The 25,477-nt window shown below is 50.7% G+C and overlaps 1 protein-coding gene across 2 annotated transcripts in view; it reads left to right on the top strand.

The window, feature by feature from the left end:
- LOC119394343 (uncharacterized) overlaps positions 1 to 25,477 on the top strand; it is a 109,850-nt gene that overhangs the window by 44,056 nt on the left and 40,317 nt on the right. The window contains exon 1 of one of the 2 annotated variants that reach the window (XM_049415751.1): positions 7,429 to 7,533. The exons of the other annotated variant lie outside the window; for it this stretch is intronic. The gene's annotated coding sequence lies outside the window, so the exon portion shown is untranslated. Of the gene's footprint in view, positions 1 to 7,428; positions 7,534 to 25,477 lie in introns of those variants that run through there. 2 annotated transcript variants of the gene reach the window in all.

The raw sequence follows: 25,477 nt of genomic DNA, 5'->3' as shown, positions 1-25,477 counted from the left end.
ACAAAACCAACGGCCGGGGTTTTTTGTTGCAAAAGACGCCGCTCCGCCCCTCCCTCCCTCTCGCCGATTAGCCCGGGGGCGCCCGCTGGCTCCAGGACCGCGTCGTCTTCGTGGTCTTCTTCTGCTGGCGGCCTTCGGGTCGGCTCCGAGCAGTCAGGGTGGGCCGCCACGGGTCGCCTCGGTCGGCGCATCGCCGCGCCGCCTGGCGGCGTCGCGAGGCCCCCTAAACGGTGGTGGTGGTGGCGGGACGCCGCGTCGGCTTCTGGCAGCAGGGCTGGCTAGCCCCGAGCGGCGAGAGGTCTCTCTTGATGAGCGCGTCTGACAGCCGGGCCATCTGCCGTCGGGCGAAGGAGGAGGGGGCGAGATGTCAGTCGCGTGGAATGCGGCCCCTCGCTCGCCGGTCCGCGCGCGATCTTCCATATTGCGGAGCGCCCGGTTGTCGCGCACTGTGATTGCGGGGCCTGGTCGAAAGAGTCGAGTTGCAGCTCCGGCACAGCAGTCATACTGATTACAGGCACTCGCGCGCGCGCACACAGAGTGCGCAGCGGTCTTTTCAACGTTGCCAAACGCAAACACGGTCCCGTCACGCGACAATATCCCACGTCGAGACAGAGAGCCCATCACCCTGTCAGGGCTACCCGGCCATTTGGCCGCCGCCCGGCCTAACCTAGAATTAGCGCCCGGGTGTCGCCTCTCGCATTCCTTCCTCCTTTCTGGCCGTCCTTGGGGAACTGCGGCCACGCTTTTCTTTCTTGCTCATTGTGTGACAGCCGTCAGAAGGGTGGCGAGGGAAGTTGACTCCTGCGAGCGTGGCTTGGCCACCACCTGGCTTCTCGGCTCCCTTTCTTCTGGTTCGCAAAGTTATTCGGGAGCTTCCGCGTCCCTTCGCATTCTTTTTTTTTTTTTGCACTTGCGCACCCGCGTGCGTCGGCGGTCTTTCTTTTCTCCTCCCCCTCCTGCGTACCAGGGCTCCGTGTTTTTGTTTTGTTTGCTGTTATTCCCGGATGAAAGCAGCGACAGGCCTTGTTCGGAATGTCTGGGGCACGTCTCCTGGTTTCCGTTATTTGCTCCCTCGATGCCGTAGCTCTCCAATGGCCTGTATCTCTCTCTCTCTCTTTTTCTATTTGTCATCCCTCAACGAGTGAACACACGACCCTGGCCATTGCTCCTTATTTCTCGCACACTGAAGGTCTGTCTTCACCAGCGACCCATGTGGTCGTCCACCTAGCATTGCCGCTGTTGTTTTGGCTTACCGTAGTACACCAAGGCCCGTGCATACATACAAACCATCGACAAAGGCCTTAGGTTTTGGACACTCGATTCACTGCATGTTAAAGGGGTACTAACATCTTTTTTCGAAGACGAGTTTACTCTGCCATACAAATCTCCTGTATGCAGACACGACTCTGAGCAAGTGTGAAGCTCAGCAAATGCTTATATCTTAATTTGATATTAAAGTCAATTTTTCCATGGCGCACCTACTGACATCGACACTAACTTGACGTCAGGCTACAGTACAAATTCTGGTGACTTCACGCAGCAGTCTGGCTAGTTGTGATGACGTTAGGTACCAAAACTTCCAAGATGGCTGCTTGTGCGTTATCAAAACTTACAAAATGGCTGCTTGTGCGTCACGAACAGAGCCACGGTGCGGGGCGGGCGTGGAAACGTCATGATATATTGTGCGAGCACGTGACGAGAAGCTCATACCGTGTTGTGACGTCAGGGTACCGTAGGAACCGAAACTAGCTTTTAAAAACATACTGTGATTACTTTTTCAGGGCGCACTCGCACTTAGCACTACCTTTTCTAGGCTCTTGAGGGCTTGACCTTTCATTTGACGCAAAAAAAACGACAACTGAAAATATTCGTGTCAGTACCTCTTTAAGGCGCACTAGAGTATATTGCTCCTCAGCCATATAGTAACTTCAAGGACTACTGGTCAATATATCCGCGCGCTTCACGATGGGATTAGTACCGCATGCTCAGTTGCCTAAATTGAACAGGCGCTTGAAAATTGATGGCGTGTTTTTTCCTGGTAACAATGAACTCCGACAGCGGCTGCCTCCTGCGACTCCTTCCGTCGCAAACATGTTTTTTTTTTCTGTTTGTTTGTTTTTCGTCACTGGGTGAAGCTCTGCACGCTACGACTGGTCACTGGTTTTTTCTTGCGTACTGTCATTCTTTACGCCGGGATAGCCTTGCTCAAGACTTACTGTTCTTTTTTAGATCTCAAGTACTCACAACCAGAGCACGTCTTGGGTCACTACGAAGTTCCGCTGAAAGAAAGCACGCAGTATAATATGGTTGACAGTTATTTGATAAACAACTGCGAATGCGGCTATATGTTCAAAAACTGGCTCGCATACTGCGAATCAGTAGTGTCGATAAGAAGGCGCGTTGAGCGCTAATAACACACTTCACATTGTTAATCGAAGTCAGCGAACAGCGCGATGGTCGGGTTCCGTTGCAGTCGGCATATCACACAGAAATGCGGAAGATGATTCGAGGCTTCTACTAGCTTGAAGAAGATCAGCAAGTCTAGCGGAGATCTTAATGTGTAGAGGGACTAACTTTGAGATTTTCGTGAAGCAACTTTCAGGGTGCGTTACGTGTCCTTTGGGCTTTCATAGCACGCGTGGCACGCGTATTGGTAGCACGTTTCATAGCGCACGTATTGGTAGGACGTTATCGATAAATTTAAATTCCGCGTCTTTATGTGCTAAAACCACGATGTGATAATGAGAAAAGCCGCTGTGGGGGATGCGGATTAATTTCGACCAACTGGGTTTCATTAAACATGCACTTGAGACTAAGTAGACGGCCGTCCTTGTATTTCGCCCTCATTAAAATGCGACCACCCTGTATCCGGGAGTCAAACACGCGTTCTCGAGCTTATAACGGCGCGACACATTAGCCGCTGAAGTTTCCACGGCTGTTGACGTCATCGTCGCAAAAGGCTGGCTTCCTCACAGAGACATCTGCGTGGCAGTGCGTTGTTCAACAAAACATGGCATAGATTTGAGCAGAATAGCAGTTTAGTTTCATTGCAATGCTTGCGTAGATCGTCATTTTGCAAAATTTCCGTTGCCTGCCTGCACGACGTTGCGGCGAACAGCAGCACCCCGGCATCCCTAGCTGCTGCCGCGGCGCGCTTTGTGGAATGCCGATAGTAGTGGGTCGGTCGCGCGCGCTCCATGCCACTCTCATGGTGCCGGGGTCTCTGCGTCCTCTCTCTCTCTCTCTCACATCTTCCTCCTCTTCTTCAACTAGCCTCTCACAACTGCTCACGAAAGCCCGACGCACAACGGCGAGGCGCATTCCACAGTCCCCGCGCAATGGGGGAGGGTGTTCTCCCGCCCCTGCTTTGGAGGGCTGCTCCGTAGTCGACGTCGTCGAGCGGTTTCGTTTTCTCGCGCGTCCCGCGAGGGAGAAGATAGCGCGGCGGCTGGAGTATCACCTCCCCCCTCCCCTACCCTTTTATCTTTACGTCGTCGCACCGGCGCCTTTCTCCACCGCAGACTTGCGGAAGAATCCGTGTCCCCCTATCCTGCAGTCGCAACATTTTTTTCGTTGTTGTTCTTTCGCCTAGGCGGCGGCTCTCAATCGAAACGCCGCCGGCCCGCCGTGTAACCGCAATCGTGTCGCGCGCGACGTGAGCGGACTTCCCGATTCGCGGGCTGCGACTCGGACAGGCTTGTAAACTGCGGGGAAGTGTATAAAGCGTCTCCGCGCGAAAGGAACGTGGCGGACGACGAGGCGCGTGTACTGGGTCCGGTGTACCGCTGACGCCGCCCCATCGTGGTGGGACACCCTCGTGGGTCCGCGTATGTGAAGCTATTAGTGCGAGCCAGGTGAGGCAGGCTCACTCAACCTTTTTGCTGCTGCTGCTAGTCGGTATCTCGTCCATCCGGTACCGTATCGTCCCTTCGTCGAGTATGACAAATCGTGTCCACGTCGCGAGGCGTCGCCGCAATCCATTAAGAGTAGCAGTATGCGCTAGCTCGCTGTCTCTTTCACTGCTGGTCGCCTTCTATGTAACTATAGTGAGCTAGGTTGCCTTAAAGGCCGACAGGGGCTGTATCGGGATTTTTTTACTGGGACGCACCTAAGACGAGCGAGTTCCTTCAGGAAGGGAGGCGGGGAACTTGTGCCTGGTGTTTTCACTATGTTTGCTCTTTGGGAGGGGAGGAGGAGGGGGAGGGGAGGAGGAGGGGAGGGGAGGAGGAGGGGGAGGGGAGGAGGAGGGGGAGGGGAGGAGGGGTTGAAGGCTGAGCCCAGTGCTAGAGATCGAGCGCGTCCCTCCTTTGTATTTTTACACTCTCACCTTTCTATTCCTTTTTTACGCTCCCTCAGCGTAGTCTATAGCCCACAAGCCATTCCTGCTGAACCTCCCAGTTTTATGCTTCCTTCCTTTCTACACAATCGCTTTCCACTGCGCAGTGCGAGATTGCCCCCCCCCCCTTTTTTTTTTACAGCGAAAGCTGTTATGAGATCATTTCACCGGCCGTTTTTGGCGCCGTAGTTGCCCGCCGCCGCCGGTGTCCGTAACCAGTATCTATCGAAAAAAAAAAAAACCGAAATAAGAAAAAAATTCCAGGATGGAACGAGGTTCGAACCTGGGCCCTCTGCGTGGGAGCCCAGTATTCAGCCTCTGAGTCATGCCGGTTCTTGAAACTGCTTTGCAAAAAGGTCCTATACAGGCTTCATGTCGGGAAGGAATCACATTAGCATATGCAATATAGCGTGTTAGAAGAGTAAAGTAAGCACCAAGCGTCGCACAACGCGAATTCTGTAACCAGGCGTCACACAATGCGAATTGCGCAACGAGTAGGTTGTGAAATGCTTCCAACCCATTACAAAGATCTCTGCCATAATTCTTCGTCGTCATCAGGCACAGCATCAACACAGTGCGCATAATGCCTTACATGCGTTTAGCAGGTACAACGGATCTCCGTAAAATGACGAAAAATGGCACAGTGCCTGCTGCCCTACTTCTCAAAAATTAGAATGATTTAGAGCGTAGTGGGTTCCTCGCAAGTGCACTTGTATTGGTTGCCAAGGAAGCCTATAAGCGCAGATCCATTTCCTCGGGGTCTCAGTAAAATTACAATGCTTTATAGCGTAGTGGGTTCCTCGCAAGTGCACTTGGATTGGTTGCCAAGGAAGCCCATGAGCGCATGATCCATTTCCTCGGGGTCTCAGTAAAGTTCTTCGCCCCCCCCCCCCCCCGTCTCTCTCCCACGTCAACGTATGTTATACGGCATGACGGGAGAGGGAAATAGCGAGCGGGCGTCACCCAATGCAAATTACATAACTGGTCGGCCGTTTCAAGCTTCCAACCCATTACAAAGGGCTGAGACGTAATTTTTCATCGTCATCAGTCGTCGCGTCAACAAAGTGCACATAATGCCTTACGGACGTGTAGCTGGTGCCTCGCTTCTCCGCAGAATGACGAATAATGGCTTAGTAGGTGCTTCCCAACTTCACAAAAATTGTGATTTATGGCGTAGTGGGTACCGTTCTAGTCTACTTGTATTGTAGCCCCAAGAGAGCTTACAACGGGCTCTAGAAACGCCGCTCTTCCAGCTTTCGCTGTGACTGTGCTGCGGTTTCAGCGCAGGCCTGGCGTTTTTTGTTCCTAGCTGGACTGTAAAGCTTGCTACGCCACGTTGCGGGTGTGCCCGACAGAAAACGATGCGGTCTACCGTTCGCATGGAAGTGCAGTACGGTCCTTGCACTTCGGTACAGCCGCCGTCACACTTAACACGAACAACGGAGCCAAGTCGATGGTGCCTAAACCTTGTTTATCATGGAATGCAGGCAGCAAACATCGGATGCATTGTAGGGAATGCACCCCAACTAGAAGCCTCCAGAACTCTCCGAAGGAGAAGCATATTGGTCCGGAGACCTGTGACGGTGACTGGACTTCATTTCTCTTGGAGCGAGGTCGAGATTTTCTGATCTGTGAAGCCCGCTATGTTGGTCCGAATTCACGGATTGGATATTGAACTTCATAGATAAGTCCCGAGCTGGCTTTCCGGCATTGCACATTTCCTGAAGTATGGCGGGTGACCCTTGTGCATTCTTGTTTACGTGAATTCCTTCACGTCATGTTTTAACAAATAAAACGAATAACAGTGTGTCAACAAACAACGCATTAATAGGCTTTTTCACAATGCCCAAACTGACCGCTCTTTCTTTCTGTCTTTGCTTTTTGTATTGCAAGAAATCCATCCAGAAGTTTTCTAATGGGTAGTGTCAAACTGCGCTGCCAGAAAGCTAGCTTTACAGTTTGGAAGATCTCTTCAAATTCATCGGTCATATTTTAATCGCGACTTATTTATCTATATACTTCGTAACCCTCTTGCTTACTGAAGCATCGTTGAACGTCGACACATGGGACATTCCACTTCCCGAAGCTTACGGTAGCGATCAGTTAGATGGGATCAGACGACGCACTTTACAGCTTCGGTTTGGTTTAGAAGTCTGATCGCCACATGACAACACATTCAAAAGGATGTTTGCTGTACCGCGGTAACCTGAGGAACTGAAAACTTAAGCGTGAATGCGTTTTATACAACGGTATCTGAGCTGCCTCCATCTTCAGAGGTTTTCAGTGTCTCACGTACTTTTCCTGACTCCGTCGATTAGTCGCTGTGCCGCTGTTCCTTTCGTGGACTTCCATTGGAACAATGTGGAGGGCTTCTACATTTGCCACCACAAAACTTCGCTTTCAACACTCGTTCCTACGTAATAACGACCAAAGTTTTCCGTTAGACAAGGACAGAGCTTGCCGTATCGTGTAAAAAAGTTCACTTCTACATTGACAGCCTGCGCGCTCCCATACAGCGAAGCGGCGCGCTTTTTACTGAGGCGTCCTTGGAGAAAGGTCTGTAGGCCAGTGGCCGGCATGCGCGGCGGTCGGCACATACCAAATCGCCTCCGAGATCGTTGAACCGGCGATGGAAAGGAGGCTTGCGTTGCGGCAATATCGGAGGCCGCGTATTTGTCATAGAAGAAGGCTGCAGCGGCGCCCCTTGGCGGCTGATGCCAAAGGAGGGCATCCACCGGCTCCTCCCCCCCCCCCCTCGGACTCTCACTCCTCCTCTACCTCCTCCTTCTCGCAGCCGGCCTGCTGGACTGAGTGAGAGTTCCTCGACGTTGTGTGTGCGCGCTCGCGTAGTAGTAGCCACCACACCGCCGGCGCGCAGTTCGTAGTCGCGGACGCAGCAGCGGACGAGTGCGGACGCGTGTGCGTGCGTTCCAACGACGATCGCGGCCGTGGCGACCTTTCTGATGTGCCGCCTCTGAGGGTCGTCGTCTTCTTCCATCGGAAGTGCTTCCATTGTAGTGATGCGCACTGTGTCACCGCCGCAGCGGATACGGGCAACGCGTGGTTCGAGACTGGAGATTTAGCGTACGCTCTGGAGCGGGCGCTCCACACTTCGTATATAGTGGCCGCTACCTCTTCAGCAACAGCCGTGGAACAGGGACTGTACTGCCAGCCGTGGCAACAGCATCTTCCCAGTGGTGAGTCCAGAGTGCCGATATCAGCCCCGCAATGTCGGACAGCCTAATGAGAAAACGACGGGAAGCATCCCTCCCGCCTCTTTCGCGAGTTAACTTATATATCAAGGTACCGGTGAGGTGTACGGAAAGCTTTCCGAGCCGTCGTTTGGCAGTCTCGCCTTAATTTCTGTTTATGCTGTTGTGTGCACTAACGTCATGTCGTGTAGGCGCTTCAGCTGTTGGCAGACGCTGTAATAATACATATAGGGCTCACGCGAGAGCGGCGTATTACGATGTGGCGCGGTTTTAAACGGGCTCGGTTGTTCTTGCGACGACTTTGGGTGCACGCGTGTACTGGTAATTAAATCTCGCGCCTCGAAAGGGAGCCGCTGTCGCTTTCGTGTGACCCCTCGTAATTATACACAGCGGTGATCCTGCAGGTTGCGAGTGAGCGCTCAAGTGGCATTCATGTGTGACGTCGCTCGTGTATACTTTGGTGTTTTATACTTTAGTGTTGCGAGAGTGAAAAAGGCCCTCGCTATCGCGTTCGTTACTCGTTGTTGGGCTGTCTGGTTAATAATAAATAAAATAAATAAATAAATAAATAAATAAATAAATAAATAAATAAATAAATAAAAATAAAATAATTCACACGGTGGGAGCGACGCGAAAGGATACAAAGAAACAACGGCTGTTTGGAGAACTGGAGCGTGCATAACACGTATACGCCTAGAACGACGCGGTCACGTATACGTGGGTCCCGCGAGAGAGCAATGAGCACACATAATTGTTCTTTCCTGTGCAATGCCCAGGCATATCGCTCATGCAAACATAATATTGTTTCTTCAGTTATGTAATATGCCTCCCTGTTAACTTGTTCCCACACGTGCCGCAACCACAGTGGATGTAGGCAAATCCGCAGACTCTTTTCTGTCCAGTCGTTCCGTCTCTGACACGGTTTCGCACCTTCCCACGTTGGGCGCAAATTGTGAGGACGCGTGTATCGAGTCGCCGGCATGACACCCAACTGTGACACCAAAAATCACAAGAAGCCGATGCTTAACCTTCCTCAGAGCGAAGCTACGCCAGCCGTGACAGCATCACGAGGCAGTGAACAGTAGTGGAGCGAAAGAGATGTCCCTGGGACCGTAGGTATGTCGAGGGGGCTTGGCTTCGTCAAGAGACGTGTTGCCCTGATCTAGCGCCCGGCCATTGTTGATCAGCCCCGCCACGGTGGTCTAGTGGTTATGGAGCGCGACTGCTGACCCGAAGGTCGCGGGATCGAATCCCGGCCGCGGCGGCTGCATTTTCTATGGAGGCGAAAATGTTTGACGCCCGTGTACTTAGAATAAGTTGCACGTTGAAGAAGCCCAGGTGGTCGAAATTTCCGGAGCCCTCCACTACGGCGTCTCTCATAATCATATCGTGGTTTTGGGACGTTAAACCCCCGATATTATTATATCATTACCATTGTCGATCATGTTTCTCCGTCCTGCCGCGGCCGTGTGCCTTGTTTGGCTGAATACATAGCCTCGGTGAATGGGGCTTTAGCAGATATAGTCCACGAAACAAAAGCCATGGGAGAGGCGACCCAAGCTTCGCCCACGATTTATGAAAAAAAAAAAGAAACAACAACAAAAAAAGAAAAATCGAGGAGGAGGGCGGGCGTTGAAAAGTTAGCGAAGTGAAAGGGGAGTAGCGGCAGAATAATCAATTTTGGCGCGTGCCCCAGGGGCGCGTTAAAAAGCCATTCTGCTGGTCTCCTCCGCTGGTTAATGGTTATACGCTGCTTAAGAGGGGGGGGGGGGGTGTCAACCGAGCCATTGCAACGTGTGTGCGTGTGCCGCCTTGCGAAAGAGGAGAAGTGAGGATACGTACCCCGCCTCTCGTCTTGCTGCACAGAAAGGAGGGCCACGCGCTCCGCGTGGCTCGCGCCCTCGAGTCTCAAATATTGTGTGGGAAAGCATCCCTCTCCCGCGTGTAATGGCGGCCTTGGCCTTTGTAGCGCGTCGCCGCACTTTGGTCCGTGAGTCGAAACCCGCTAATCACGCGAAATGACAAAGATGCCAGAGGAAGCTTTTATGGGCATCGCTGCGTGTCTATATACTTGAAAAATGTAGAAATAATAAACGCACCCGCATTGGTAGCTTCGCGGCTTAGATGGTGCTGTACTGAGGGTTCTTTTTCAGGGCGTGGCGGCCGTCTTTAGATTGGGTCGGAATAAAAAAACAAAAGTCCTGTACTCAGCTTTAGGCGCATGTCAAGATTACCTGGAGACTCTGGAGTCCCCCTGAACGGTGTGTCCGTCTCGGTGTTACAGCGGATACGGTGGCCGGCTGCTGACGCGAAGTTAGCGGTTTTGGTGGAGGCGCAGTGCTATAGAGGCCCGTGTACTGTGCGACGCAAGTGCACGTTAAAGGTGCCCTGTAGCATTTTTCTAAGTAATTGTCGATTGGCTTAACTGAAAGAGTTCGTTGTCTCACGAATCGGCTGCTGCGAAAGGCTTTAGAATCCGTCAAGTACGAGCGTATAGTTACAGGGATTTGTCGCTCAAGCAGTTTCTCTCTCCTCTCGTACCAGCGAGCGCGCTGAAAGCTACGCAGGGAGGGTGATGACAAGGGGGCAGGAAGATGCGTCCGCTCGTCAGCGCGCGTCATGACCTCGAGCACTTTCCTTTATTATATTTTTTTTTTCGCAAACGTGTGCCTCTTACTTTCAGTGTGATCGCGAGCGCGCGGCATCTCGCGGCGGCCGCGGTAACTGCGCAGCTCGCGATATTCGTATCAGCCATTAGCCATGGACTTTGGGTTTGTGGTATCAATTGTCGAGAGTAGAGCGAGCGATTTATAGCTTACTTTGAAAATTAATTGTAAATTTCAGGATGCGTGCTGCGCTATAATGCTTGGCTCACGTGTTCTCAGGAGCCTCGACTACCGATCGGCAGCGTTTTGTGACGATGCCGAAATAGTCTTGCAGGGCCCCTCTTAAGAACTCCGTGTGGCCGAAATTTCCGGAGCCCTCCGCTACGGCGTGCCTCACAACCATATCGCAGTTTCGGCACGTAAACGGCGTCCCTCATGATCATGCATGTTCTAGTTATGGCGCGTAGAGCGCGTAACTTAATTTTAATTTAAATAATAAGCGCTAACGTGAGTACAAAGAAAGAGAGGCTGAGTCAAAGGCAGTGATGCTAACCAGAAAAGCCTCCGGTTGGCTATTCTGCGCTGGGGCAAATCCCTGAGAGTATATAGAATGAGGAAAGCACGACCACCATGGAGCCGCTGGCGCAGACCCGTATATTTAGAAAAACACCACACGCACTTTCACTGCCTTGTGGCTCGATAATCGGAGAGGACGATGTCCCACTATTGTCTGCTCGCTCAGTGGAATCGAGCGAGGTGACACAATAGGTGATCTACAAAGGGAAATTGGGAGTGGACTGAAAGATCATTTGCCGCAGGCGCGTTTATCTCGCGGTCTCTTCAACTGCCTTACGTAACGCTTGCATGGATATACGATAGCTCTTAGAAATTCACTGTGATCCTCTTTGACTGAATAATGAAATTGCAAAGCCTGGTCAAGTTGTCGGCGAACGCGATCGTAGAAAGAATAGAAAATTGGTAATGAATCACACGGTAGGAATCGTCTACTGATGCTGACACCTAATATGGTGGTGGTGGTGGTGGCAACAACTTTATTAAGGACTCCGGCAATATCTTTCTACGAGTTATGCTCCTTGACTCAGTTAACACATGTATTTTGTTGCTTCTCAGTTTATGGTGTTCGTTGTTTAGACAGACTTATTTGTATTTCATTACTGGTCAGTTCATTGTGTCATAGCTCATCTTTTTAGCGTATATTTTCGTGTAATAACGACATTGGCTGATGTAATACCAATACCTCCGAATATTGACCCCCTCCCCTCTCTCCCTCTTTTAATGCATTTCCACCTTTTATATGGAATACGCCAGCAGGAGGCCCTTAAGGTTACTATAAATTATGATAATGAGGTGTATCTCCCGCCATGGTAAAGCATCTCATACGTATAAGGCGAAATGTGTGGATATGCTTACCATTGGCTGCAAATTATTTTTCCGTACACATTCGCTTTCCTCTAAGTTCATTATTTCAGAATTTCAGTTCAACGTAAAACAAGTTCTTTCGTTCCGAGGCTCTTCGCGCTTCATAGTTTCGAAAGGCCTAGTCCATCGTGTTAAATAAGGGAAAAAAAAAGAAAGAAAAATTGGGCGCTAACTTCTCTCTTTGATGCACACTGGTTGTATACAAAGCCAGCACTGCGTGAAATTCGCCTGAATCAGCGAAGTTCGTTTCGAGCCATTTTTGTTCCTGCTGTTCTTCGGGAGTATGAGACTTCGTGTTATCTTTCTTTTCTTTGGCGAACTTTCCTCCGCCTCTGATTTGCTACACTCGAGAGGAAAGAGAGAGAAAGAGAGATAGCCCTTATTTTCGTACACCCAAAGGTGTCGGTGAAGCTTAGAGCTCTCGCGGCAGTAATGCGCGAAATAGATAAGACAAAAAAAAAAAAAAAAAGACGATGCACGGTTTCAAACGCAGTCTCGTGACGTTTCGTAATAAAGTACCGAAGCCCCGACCCGTCCGCCCCCGACCTCGGTCTGCGCATTCGGAGAGAGAGAGAGAGAGAGAATTAAATAATCGCGGCCGTCCTTGTCTATACTCCTCCGAAGCCGAAATAATAACGAATTCGAAATTCCTGCGTCTGCGTGATCGTCGTCGTACCACCACCTACGAAAATAACGCACGAAAGCATTCCTCCTTCACCGCGCGGCTCGCAACTGCTCTTCTATAGCAGCGCACGAAAGCGCACTGGCGTGTGCCTGCCTTGGAATGCGGAGGAGGGGGCTGCTGTAGTGCTCTAGGTGTGTTGGTAAGGGGGGGGGGGGGTACGAAACAGGGGTGCAGCAGATGTACCTCTCGAGGAGGGGGGAGAAGTGGTCCGAAGGCATCGACGGCGGCACGTGCTGGGCGCGCCGCCACGTCTCCGTCGTCCCCCCCCCCCCCCCCCCCCCGCATCCTCTCTGGCGGTGATGATGCGTGGTCATATGCGAGTGCGTTACGCGTTGCTGTTATTAATGCGCCGAGAGGAACGAAACACGTAATAACAGGGATGCCTCGAGCGCAGGTTGGCGTGCGCGCCCCCCTCCCCCTCTCGCCCCGTGAAATAACGTCCCCTCCTCCTCTTGGAGAATAACATCGCGGCGGCTGATTCCCTGGCGAGATACCGAGCTGGAGGCCGTATGGCCCGGGTCGTGCTTTATGCGCGGCATATAACTGGCCGGTATCGGACGAGCTATCTGCAGGCCAGTGAAGACGTAGCCTCGAGTTGGTCCAGAACGGATGTGTACGAAGGAGAGGAGGAGGCGCACGGTACACTCCGCGCTTCGGTATCGAGGGTCTCCGGGTTCGTAGCCTTGCGGAGCTGCGAGCGTGCGTGCACACGCGTGGGCCTGTGCAATCATGTGGTCACGTGGGTATCGCGATCGAATTGGAGCCATGTTTCGACTCCACTCTTGTTAGCCAGCGCCTGCGTGCTTGGTCAGCAGTGGGCAAATGGATAAAGGAAGACTGCCCGAGAAGCTAGTTCGTCCAGTGGGGTAACTGATGCTAATTGAGGCACGGTCACAAGAAGAAGTGAAAGACGATGACAAGCGCTCCTTCAGTAACTCTTTATATCAATTCACACACCCAGGGATGTGAGTAATCATGTGCGTCGCCCATTTCCAATATTAAGATAGGACAGTGTAAAGACAATAGAAACTACGCGCATTCGAAAGCAGCGTTCAAGAACTCAGGTCTGGCAGTATGCAGCAATGTAGATTCATCTCTTATATAGAGGTAAGGTAGTGTTTGTTGGTTGGTTTTGGTCAAACTTTATTAATAGCCCTGAGAGACGCGTCTATAGGGCGCAGTGGGCTTTTTCTATAATATTGATTTTCTATAATATTGATGCGGCGGTCAGGCTAAGCCTGACCGCCGCGTCAATATTATAGAAAATTTTCAAAACAGCCCGAGTTGTATTATTTGTGGACTTGCCCAGAACCTTACCAACGAAACCGTTCTTCGCATTTTCGCCACATTTCCATCAATTTATAACTGTATGCGGTGACACCTTTGCGTGGAGACGTTGTTTCGGCCAGGGCGCTCGTATAATTGCGCCAGCGAGTTTCCATATGAAAAGGTACGTTGCCTCCGCCTGAGACGTCCTTTGCTGGCGCACTGCCGAACATTCGCGGAGTCTGCCTGTCAGTTCGATGGCGATTCGAGAGCTTCTCTACGCCTTCCTGCTGCCTCTCCGGAGGCTCGTACGATATTTTAGATATGAGATTTCGTGTAACTACATCATAAGCACTACATCCTTTAGTGGTGCCTTTCCCCTATACAGAAAGAGAAACACTGTAGGTCCGCATTGCGGCGTGTGTGGATTTATGAAGCCACCCCTCGAAGGCTGGCTCCCGATAAGAACGTGTAGCGCACTCAGCGCCAGGTGCATAAGCGATTACCCAGCCTCCGTCGTTAGTGGCCAACTCTCCTCGAGCAGTTGTTGCCATGTATGTAAAACAATAACCGCGACAACGTCTAGGCAGGGCAAACGTATACTGTCACGAAAATTCGTGAATCGCAGCAGTTGCATTATTACCAGATCAAACCGCGTATTAGACTGTCGCGACAATGATTCATTGCGACTGCGGGAACAATGGAGGTGCCTTCCAGATCGTGTCGTCGTGTTTTTGATTTCGAGATTGTTTCTGCGTTCTTTCTTTTTGTATGCGTGGCGTCGCGTGCGTACACAATTTCTGCGTCAGTGAGCACGAACGAAGACCGAGCGAGCGCGTGTCTTTTTCTTCTATCTCGCGCGTGCACCACGTATACCAACCACTAGCTAGCCAACGTAGACTAACTATAGCACAATTCATCGCCCTGTAATCCCCGAGAGCGAGTATATATAGTCGGGGCAGCAGCGGCGTTCTCACCGCCACATTCCGCCATGGTTGTTCCACTCGAATGAGCCGGTGCGCGCGTAATGGCAGTCCGCGGATGACCCCCCCCCCCTCCTTCTTTGTTGCGCAGGGCAGCAACTCCGCGTCGAAGAGCTGCTCCACGCTGTATGCGAGCGAAAGGTCCGCGCGCCGTACCGGACCTGCGGCGCCACCATAATAATGCACGCGCGGCAGATACGATCGGCCCTTTCTCCGGCCGGGCCGCTTGACCCCGTGACCGCAGGGCGGGCTGGTGGGTGGACGCATGGTTTGGTCGTCCGGGGTTGATCTAAACGACCGCGGACGGCGGGCCAGCCCTCGTTGAATGGGGACTCGATGCTCCCACCTCCTATATTACTTCGTGAGACGAGAATAGCGGCCGCGGCATGCCATGGAGTTTCGAGCAACGACGTTGCATCGCGGCTGATGAGAATGTGGCCGAAGCACATCTGCGAGAGCTCGGTTTGCTTTCATTTTCTTGATCGCTACAGGACTTGGAAGTTCTTGCGAGTGCGTACTTCCGGTTCCTAAGTGTGCGAGAAGTGGCGGGAAGACACGAGACTGCAGCTGAGCGCTCGATCGCTTGTTTCTCTCCGGCCACCGTCGTGCGTTTTCGACCCGCTTCTCGCGAACCTCGACGCCAGCTCGCCCTGTTGGCCATTCCGCTGCTTGTCTTTGAATCTCGTTGTCATTGTAGATTAGCTCGTAAAACACAAGGATACAATGCATTCATACCAACTAGCTCGGCTTTCCGTGCTTTCAGTCTCGACCAATCGGTCACGGTACCGCGTGCTCGTATACGCCGAGGCACCTTAAATCCCTTAAAACCTTGATACGCGCAGCGTGTGTGCCGGCCGATTTTTTTCGTGGTGCCGTCTGTCGACGACAGGCTGTTTCTCGACGAAATAGCGAAGCGCTCTGCGACGCCTCATTGTTGAGGCGCTGCAGCGCGGCGTGGCTGCACGCAGACGCCGGTCACGGATCAGCGTGAGGAACGCTGTGCAAGGGTGGCCCTCATGAGTGCTGCACCGCCGTATGTGGACAGGGCGCTCACGCGCGCCCCTTGGAGTCGGCCGAGGAAGGGTCTCTCTCTGTTATGCCAGGCACCGTTTGTTCTTGGACCCTTTTGTTGGCCATCATGCAGCTCGTTGCGTGAGCGCGGCAGCAACGGAGCACGATTCGCGGCGCACACATATACTGCACACGTGGGGCGCCACATCCGCCCGCCGCTGGCTGCCCCATCCACATTCGTAGCTAGTTCACGCGCGCGTGTGTACAAACAAGCAGAGCGTTCCAGCACGCGAGCGGCTGCTTATCGCGCCGGGCGGCTCCGACGTCCGGCTTCTCGCGGGGCCAGCAAAGATGATAAAGAAGGCGTGCAGCGCTGGCCGCCGTGTCGAATAGTTCACCAGCCGAGGTGATTATGGCATGCCAACCCACCCCCCCTTCCACCGCTATTTCTTTAGCCTGCCCAGCCACCCCCTCGTGCCTTCTCGTGTCGGAACGCACGCTGCGATTCCGCACTTGCGTGCAGGGAGCACTGTTCATCACTCTACGGGACGTGGCTTCCCAGAATGCGAACGTTCACGTGCTCCGAGAACGGCATCGCGAAGTAGTTCTTTACCACTGCTCGAGCCTCGAAGGGCGCCCTATTTTTTCTGCAAAGGACGATTTTGGTCAAGTCGGGAAAAAGACGACGGTCACTGCGCGATTCGCATTGGCGCTTGCTGCACGCAACTGCGGGCGCGCCTTTGGAATGCAAGCGCGCAACGAGCAACGGCCCGGCGCCGCGATAACGTGCCGGGCGCGCGCGGCCGCTCGCGAGCCGCAACGCGGCGAGAGGCGGGCTTGATCGGTGGCCGACCGCGGCGTGGTGCCGTGTCCTCCCCTCCCGCGCGCCGAGTTCAGAGGTCGCGTGCGCCCGGGTCGGAGGTGACGGCGAGCGCGTGCTGCCTGCCATTTCGCCCCCTCACGTCAGGAATGCAGGCCCACGACGTCCGGTTGCGGCCGCGCGCGCGCACCTTGCTTGTGTGTGCGTTCGTTCGTGCGCGGGACTCGTTGGCGCTTTGCGTTGCACCGCCCTCGCCTCATCGTCCGGCTACACGTGCGCGCGCCCAGGGAGGGCAGAGAACAACTACAACGGGAGGGCTGCCACGCGCGCCCTTCTTTTGTGCCGGCATTCGTTCGCTATGGCTTTTCCTGGGTGCGCCGGCATATATGAGGCGGCGCCGTTGAGCGCCAGGCTGGCCGGTCAACCTCTGTGCCACCTTCCCGATCGACTGTCGACCAGCCTTTGTCCGGCGCGGTGGTTTCCCAATCGGCTTCAGCTGCTTACGAAACTCGGGCTCGCACCGACGATGTTCGTCGTACGTCCTTTTCAAGTTCGCTGGGGGATTCTTACGGGCGCCATTTGTCGCCTTTTATCCACCTCCCCGTATTCTGCTCTCAGCGGCGTTTGCTTGACCCTTCTAGAACGCTGGTCAAGTTCGGCGCTCAAAAAGATGAGGGGCTCGAAAGGTCGACCGCGGACTTGTAGGCCCCGCTCCAAGCAGCTCGCGCCCATTCTTGGCTTTCATAGTCTCGCATACAATCGGGCGCGCCGAGAGACACCGGTTGTGTGCGTGTGGATCTATCTATCTATCTATCTATCTATCTATCTATCTATCTATCTATCTATCTATCTATCTATCTATCTATCTATTTATCTTACATCCAAAAGCACACCTGCCGAATGCAGATAGTGGAAGGTCTCTGAGGGTCATGGTTTTCTGTGGCTTTTCCATGCAATGTAGCATGACAACGAATAAGTGGTTATTTTGCTGTAAATCATTCCATAAGAGGGGATGCGCAACGCAGGGGAAATTCATAGAGGAACTGTCATGCACTTGAAAGTAATGAACGAAGGAAGGGCATTTTTGAGGGCTCGTTTTTCTTTGCTAGACACAAGATTAATTAGAACTAACAGACAAGAAAGCCAAGGAAAGTATAGGTGATGTATTTTGTAGTAATTATGATGTAAATGTGAAGAAAGTAAAGTAGACGAAAAGATAACTTGCCGCTGGCAGGGACCGAACCTGCGACCTTCTAATAACGCGTCCGATGCTCTACCAACTGAGCTACAGCGGCGGTCATCCCCCCGTCCACTTTTTGGGGTATATATATGCATTTTAAGCTTGGGAGTGTTAGTCAGCGCCGCTAGTAGCCATGACAGCGAGTGGTTTTCTTGTCAGTTCTGATTACTTGAAAGTAATGTGACACCACAATGGAAGGCGTCCCGAATAGGCATTAGTGCCTATAAGCTCGATGCCCATTTAGGTTCAAATTCGCCCTCATCCGCGAAACTTTCTGAATAACCCCTTTGTACACTCGTTCTATTATACTTTCTATTATACGTTATATTACGTTATACGTTATATTATATATTATTATACGTTCTATTATACTTTTATTGTAAAAAAATAATTCTTTATTTGGTGATGCCAAATCTAGAGCATAATTGCAGAGCAATGCATACCCTGGTGGTTGAACTTGTCCAGGTTTCACTTCCATCTCACGGTCAGGCAAACATTTGCAATAAGTTTTACACACGCAAGAATGAAGCAAGTTTTAACTGGAAATAATTTCATATCACTTTGTTTTACACTCGGCAAACAAGCGTCGCGAATCTCAAGAACGAAAGACATCCGAAGCAGATCCGAAGCCTGTACTTCCCATCATTCCCATGGTGGTTGAAGCGCCGCTCAAGGAGCCCGCCTAGACACTAGCACCAGATTCCCCTCTAGGTATTATTGTAAGAAACTCTATGGTGTGCGTACTCTGGAAAGAGCGAAGTTACTTCGATAGTAAATATTAGTAGTTAAAAATAATAGTTTCATAGTTTCGATTTTCGCTTACGGTATGTGTGTGCTTGTGCGTGTGTTCAGTGACGTCGCTCTCAATTTGCCGAGCTATGCCGGCTGTAGAGCAAAACGACGTCCCCGCGGTTCGCGCGCGTCCCTACAGACTTGCTCTTGCACGAAGGTGCATGCAACGAGGCCTGATTGTTCTTGCGACGCCATTATGCGTCGCGCGCCCGCCTGTACCTCGGCGCCTGCTCGGAAGATGGAAAGTTGTCCACGTTGATTATGCATGTGTGCGGCATGCATTATGCATCCGTCCGTTCTCGCTGCTCCTCGTGATTGCTCTTTCGAGTCGATGCCGTTCGAGGCTGCGGACGGAGGAGGCCGCTCGAGAGCTTGTCTTCTGTGACTGCGTCGCTGTGGAAAGTGAGCTTGGCCGCATTCCTTATTTATCTTTCCATTTCTTCCCTATAATTAAGTTCTACGAAAGGGCGGCCTTGAATCAAGAACAGAGCCTTGAAACGTAAAATCAGCGAATTTCGTTGAAAGCGATAAGCCCGGAATCTCCTTACAAAGTATATAGTGTTTACGAGCAAGCGACTTTGTGTTAACCAACGCAGAACGGCATGTATGCACAATAAGGACACTTGGTGGGGACACTTTCGATGCCTCCTCAATGTGCTGACCTCGTAATTGTATTGACAACTCGAACAGGACTGGACGTTACGCCGCTGTGCAGGCTATCCACAAGAGAGTAGCCTCTAGAATCCCATGCATTTCCTGTTTGTGCGGCTGAAAACGCTCTCTGTAATGACTTCGTCGAGCAGACGAGTGAACATGTCTTGTGCGAATGTCCTCAATGCAGTATGCAAACACAAATGCGATAGCGCGTATTGACGTACGTCACACCATCGTCACGAAGAAATCGTTTTAGCTGTCACAGCAGAGGGCTACGGTATGCATTATTGCAATTCTTGGATCAACAAGAAAAGCTGCGTGACGTATATACAAGTTTCGTGTTCTGCTGTGAACAGCGATCGTTGTACGTGAATTAGCCTCCGCCTATATTTCCAGACCCCTTTCCGCTCTGCAGGGTAGCAAACAGGACATTTGTGTCGCTTGACATTCCTACCTTATCTTTCTTTTCGCATCCTACTGTAATTCACGAAACTGCGCTTAGTTTCGGTTCTCTTTGTCGCGGTCTCGAGATAGACTTATAATGCCCTCTATATATAAATAGACTAAAGTGTAACCGGGACAGTGGCAGCACGTACGCTTCGCTACATACCAAGAATAAGGTATTATCTCGCTCCGAGTTATATCTTTGTAGACGGTGCTTGCCGCTTGTTCCTTCGCCGTGGTCCTGCTCAGCGGCCAGCTCCAAGTTGAAGTTTGGCGTCACAGTGCTGGCGCTACAGGACATGCTGGAGGTGGCTAATTTCACAAACGGTGTGGTACATATACCATACGCCAGAGAACGTATAGAAAATGCATACGTATAGAAAACACTCGCAAGCGACGCGGAGTGCCTTAAGGCCGAACCATATAGAGCGCTTTTGCCGGCGTTTTCCCGGCGTTTCGTACGCCGGCGTCCCTCGACGTCGACGCTACCGGTGACGGTGGCCGAAACGTCCACCTCTGGACGGTCCAGACATCACGGGCGGCAGCGTCGACGCCGGAAGCAGTTCAATGTACGCAGGACCAATCAGCGTGCGGCTGGCAGCGACTTCCGCTACGTAACGGCGTTACAGTGTACTAGAAGGGGGCAGTGGAACGAACGAAGCGGCCGCGCCGCATCTCGGGTGATGCTCCGACGGGCGACCGTAGCGGCGGCGCTGTAGTCACTTTGTACTGAAGCTGTGGAGAGCGTCTGCATTTGGCGCGCGCTCGTCGCGGCCTACGAAAGCGTGTAATTGCGCGTTTTGAGCGCGTTTAATGCATTACTGAGCTTCAATCGGTGTCTCAACGCCTGCTACGCGCCATGGTGCATGAGTGAATATGCAGGCGTGCCAAAATTGCGCCGAGATATTTCCTGTTTTTGGAGCCTGCCGACCCCCAAAGAAGGTGACAATCGGATTTTGCGCACATGCATCTAGCTGCTCACTGATTGCTGTGCGGTTTGCAAGCAGCACTTCGAGCCGCGCTACACTATAAGTGACTACGAACACTGACTACGAAGAACTAACGAACCAGCGACGAAAGCCTACAATTCTGTCGGCAGTCTGTATACGATATATCCAGAGCATTGATCTCTGTATGAGCTCCAATGCGCTCGACTGTTTCATGAGTAACCGGAGTACAAATGACTCTATCGCAACATTTATATTCGTGACGGCTGAGTTCTGCCAGTTTTGCACTGTTTCTTTAATGCCGAAAGGCTATCTTGTGTTAACAGCATGCTTCCGCGGTTACGATGCACCGGTTATGCGACCTCTGAGGGCTTAAAATACCAGGAAGGCGAGCCAGGAAGCCGAGCCGAAGGCGCGTGTTCACCTCCGAGGAACAAACTTCATGCATCAGGGCTTATCTAGCCCGTTGGTTATTCTGCCTAAATTCATTACAGCCAGTTCTCATTTCAATGGACACCTTATATTGCACTTTTCCTGATCTTCTATCGATGCCATTAGAAAAACTTCTTTTTGACAACGTTTTGTATTATAATTTCATTGCTTTATCTGTAAAGTATCAAAAGTGAAGCCAGGAGGGGCAGTGGTGCTCTATGCTTTGCGAGGTTATGTTTATATATATATATATATATATATATATATATATATATATATATATATATATATATATATATATATATATATATATATATATATATATATACACGCACAAATACGGACAGTAAAGTGTCCCCTCCCCAACCGGCGCCTAGCAATTAATAACAATATCCGTGCAAGGCACCTGAGGACGACCGTTATTTGTACCGGTCGAGTTAACCTTGAGTTCCAATACCTTTGAGCCCTTGTAATGTTTAAGTCGTATTTACAGCGCATTTGTAAAGATACGCACCACACACGCATGCAGCTTCGCCAACGCGCGGTAAATGTTCGGTGTGCTTTCGGCACAATATCAGCTCACAGCTTTCTGAGCACAGTTAAATTCCATTAGAGCAGCTCAGTTACTCTGAATAAACTAGACGCCGAATCACCACCAAAGAAAGCATTAGGGCAGAAGAAATCAGAATAAGACACGCCCTTTTTGTTCCCTCTGTCTCTTTCTTCTGGCGGTCGTTCGGCGTCTAGTTAATTGAGAGTAATTGTTCTAAATAGCCCAGCAATAAGTTCGGCTCAATTACACTGAGATCGTGAATATTCACGGTCGCTGTCAGCCCGTTTTCATTTTTATATTTTGCGTACTTTCCAGCAGTCACTTCGGCTACAAGAACTGATTTGCAGTATCTCTCAAAGGCATATATGAAGCAAGCATCCATTAAAAGCTTTGAAGTTTCGTCCATCAAGGCTTACGACGACAATTCCTACGCTTAATAATGATAGACATGCAACGAAAGCCACATCAGTGCCGATTAGCCGGGTGCCGCCGACGCGTCCAGCAGTTCTAGCGGCTCGTTCTAGCGCGCCGCGCCGCGCGCCTTCAGTACCGAGCGACTGCAGCGCCGCCGCTACGGTCGACGCGGAAGGCATCAGGCGGCGAGGCGCGTTCACGCCACTCAACAGTTCTAGTACACTCTAACGGCGTCGTCGCTGCTGCCAAAATGGCCGCCGCCCGCCTCGGATCTAATAAGTCGTCGCCGTGCACTGTGTGGCCCTTAAGTTCTCAACTGATGCTTGTATTTGACTTAGCTTGTTCCCTAGAAGCTTCGACAGGAAAGCGATCGTGATATCTTTGAAGTCTTTCCGAGCGCCGTACTCAAGTTCATCGGTAGGCTTAGCAGGAATGAGTGTATTGGCCGAATACGTGGCCTCAAAGATGTACGGCAGCTTCAAGCTCAGAGGCCATATATTACAAGTTTGTGCTTCTTCTTAATGCCAATAGCTGGCGCTACAAGTCAAATAAAAAGAAAATAGACTTTTCGGTGGCGTTGTGACTCGTTTTCTGCACCACAGAACTGCAGAACTGCTAATGAGACGTAAAAGCTATAATCAGGAATATATCTTGTTGGTCCATTGACGGAAACTGTACACTGCTTTACGAGGTGTCAGGTTCATTCCCTCTGGTCACACTGTGTGTGACGCTGAGCTAACGCTCTTCATATGGTTTGCCGCCCTCTCTGACGGCGTTGATGCGACGACGCCGAGGGACGCAACGCCAGGAAACGCCGGCAAAAACGCTCTATATGGTTCGGCTTTTAGGCTCCAGCCACACGTGGCCGAGCGTTTCACGTTCGTGCACGAAACCGGTCCGACGCGTTCGCGCGAGTTCTTTATTTCCCGGTGTATTATTCGGGCGCACGAAGGCTGCATCTGTTGAGCCCTTTCACGAGGCGCATGGTGCGGTTGACTGTCTCACGCAATACTTTTACAAGAATACGCTGCCTTCTTTTTATGCCACTTTCACCGCCGTAAGTTTCCATATGCGCGTTATCGTTAATTACGTTTAATAAATGTTGCACAGCGATGCGACGGCTGGATAGTGTCGTCTAGCTGATGTGGGTGGCAGCAGGCACGTAGGCAAGGGGGGGGGGGGGGTGCCCCCCCCCCCCCGAAATTCGTCCAGCCTTTTATGCTCCCGGGCAATTTTTTTTTTCCTTTTTGCCATGAAAAGACTTTCTTTCGAATAATTAGGCCTTGCCCCCCCCCCCCCCCCCCCGAAAAAAAATCCTGGCTACGTGCCTGGGTGGCAGTATATTGTGCAGTAATTTCGAGGCATGCAGATGCTGTGAATTAGATGGGACATGCGCAGGGTCTGACTCTGCGACGTATAGGGCACATCTTAACTATGTTTCACATCGCAGTGCAAACATGAAAATACCCTGACTTCCTCGAGCTGGCAAAAAATTCTACATGCATCTACACTTCACCTTAATTTTGGGGAGAAGGTTCGTTTGTGCCCTGTGCGCCTGGCAGAGGTGCTGAACTTTTTTTTTGACGAAGCTTGCTTTTTGAATGAGCCCTGTTGCAACCGCAACTTTTGTTGCCCTTGCGACTGATTTTCTGGCACCCTGTGGCTGCATGACCAGACTCGTTTTTGTGCCTTGAAACCTAATTTAACGGTCGAAGATTCGGTGACCTTCCGAATCTAGCTTTAAAGGGACGTTAACGGCAAATAACATTTTATGTCGGAGTGAAAAACAAATGCTTGAGAAGCTCTAACTGTATAAAGCGTCAGTATTATACACAGCAGCGCTTTAGTGATCGAGAAATTAATGTAAATGTAGGACACTGCGCTACCAGTGGGACATTCTGGAACACAAGTCAGATGACGTAGTAGGGCCTCACTGCAATTTTTCACAATTACCCAAGCTACTCACCACAAAAAAAGAACATTTCATTGCATTACAAGACGAAATATTAAAAAAATATTTGCATTTCGGTTTGATTCATGCAAACAAGAACTTGACGTTACCCTTGAGAAAGACGCAAGTTTCGTTTTTGCCGGCCTGTGCGCCGCAGCGCCTGCTGTCGGGCAGTGCACGCATGGCGAATGCTACGTCAGAAAGACCGTTCTTGGAGGCGGGCGGTTTGAATTCCGCTAGCGGTATGAGGACAACTACAACGCGATTTTCTCTCACGCTAAGCGCGTTTCCTTTGCCCGGAAAAAGCACTAGGAGGTTTTTGGAATGCTACTTCAACAATCCACGTCGACTTAATATTTGCCTGTAATGTCCATTTAAAGGGACACTAAAGAGCAAAACGATTTTTCTCGCATTAGTAAAGTAGTCTTCCACCAAAAGCACCGCGCTTGCTGCGAGAAGACGTTTAATAAGCGAGAAAACGCGCAAAAAGAAAATACAGGTGGCGACGCCACCTTGGAATTCCCGCACCATTTGCTGTGACGTCACATTTTTGACGGTGCCTGCTTGGGCCTGCGTATCGAAGTACATTGTCCTCTGAGGGGGCCAGAGACTTTACATAACGAGTTTGTGGAAATTTCGTCGAGCCAGTGGCGCCAAAATACGTTAAATGCTCTTTGAAACCTTTTACGTCACGAATTGGAGAGTTCGGCGCGAAATTTAAAAATGAAACTTTGAACTTGGTTTTCTCCTCTAATAATAAACCTATGGTGGTGAAATAAACTACACAACAGTTCTCCGAGCACACTTTATCAATCTAAACCAATTCGTTGTTTCTCTTTAGTGTCCCTTTAAGGGACTTTTTATGCATATTTTCGAAGCCTTGGAAACTAGCTCTATATATATACTGCACGTTTTTCGCACGTATTAAGAGAAAGTATGGAGGATGGAAAAACAACACATTTTTTTTTTTTAAATTTGGCTTTAAATTTTTTTACCAAAATGCCTTTGCTGGCTTCATTGCCATCATCGTGATGTCATTACTGAGAGCGAAATTTGCTCGTGTGTATACAAATAGAGCTCGGTATGATGACGGTAATTGCTAATGAAATAATGAACAAGAATATACTTTGAACGGGCTTTTTCATCCATTCCCATTCTGCCTTTGATCCTGTATAGTACAGCATCCCCTATATAAAGAAGCGAGTTTCCACTTGTGGTTAGTAAACCAATTAGTAAAAAGGAAACGAAATTCCTGTAAGACGTGGAAGCAGACCGAACGCTTCAACTTTATATCGCGCGAACGACCAAACGCGTGGGTGATGACTATTGCGTACCCGCGAAAACACTAAAAGTTCACTCTAATTGATGCTTACAGCTATACTACTTCAGTGTTGTATTATTTTTTATAAACGCGTGAATGCCCACGTTTAGAAATACGGGCGAATATTTCCTTGTTTTTAATTTGCCGCGGCCATCGCAGAGTTAATGAGTTTTCAAGGAACAGACTAAACTAATTCAGTGTTCATCTTCGGTGTCCCTTTAAACTGGCTGCCTTCGGCTCTCGCGTCTATTTAATTCTTCTTTATTATTTATTTGTTTATTATTATCATTATTTTTTGCGTAATGTCGACCGCGCCTATATAGCTGTTCATTAGTTCGTAAACCATCTGTAAGCGTATCTCGTGACGAGC

The sequence above is a fragment of the Rhipicephalus sanguineus genome, chromosome 5, assembly GCF_013339695.2.
Source record: "Rhipicephalus sanguineus isolate Rsan-2018 chromosome 5, BIME_Rsan_1.4, whole genome shotgun sequence".
In the NCBI taxonomy this organism is placed as follows: Eukaryota; Metazoa; Arthropoda; class Arachnida; order Ixodida; family Ixodidae; genus Rhipicephalus; species Rhipicephalus sanguineus.
This window is presented reverse-complemented; position numbering and strand designations above follow the sequence as displayed.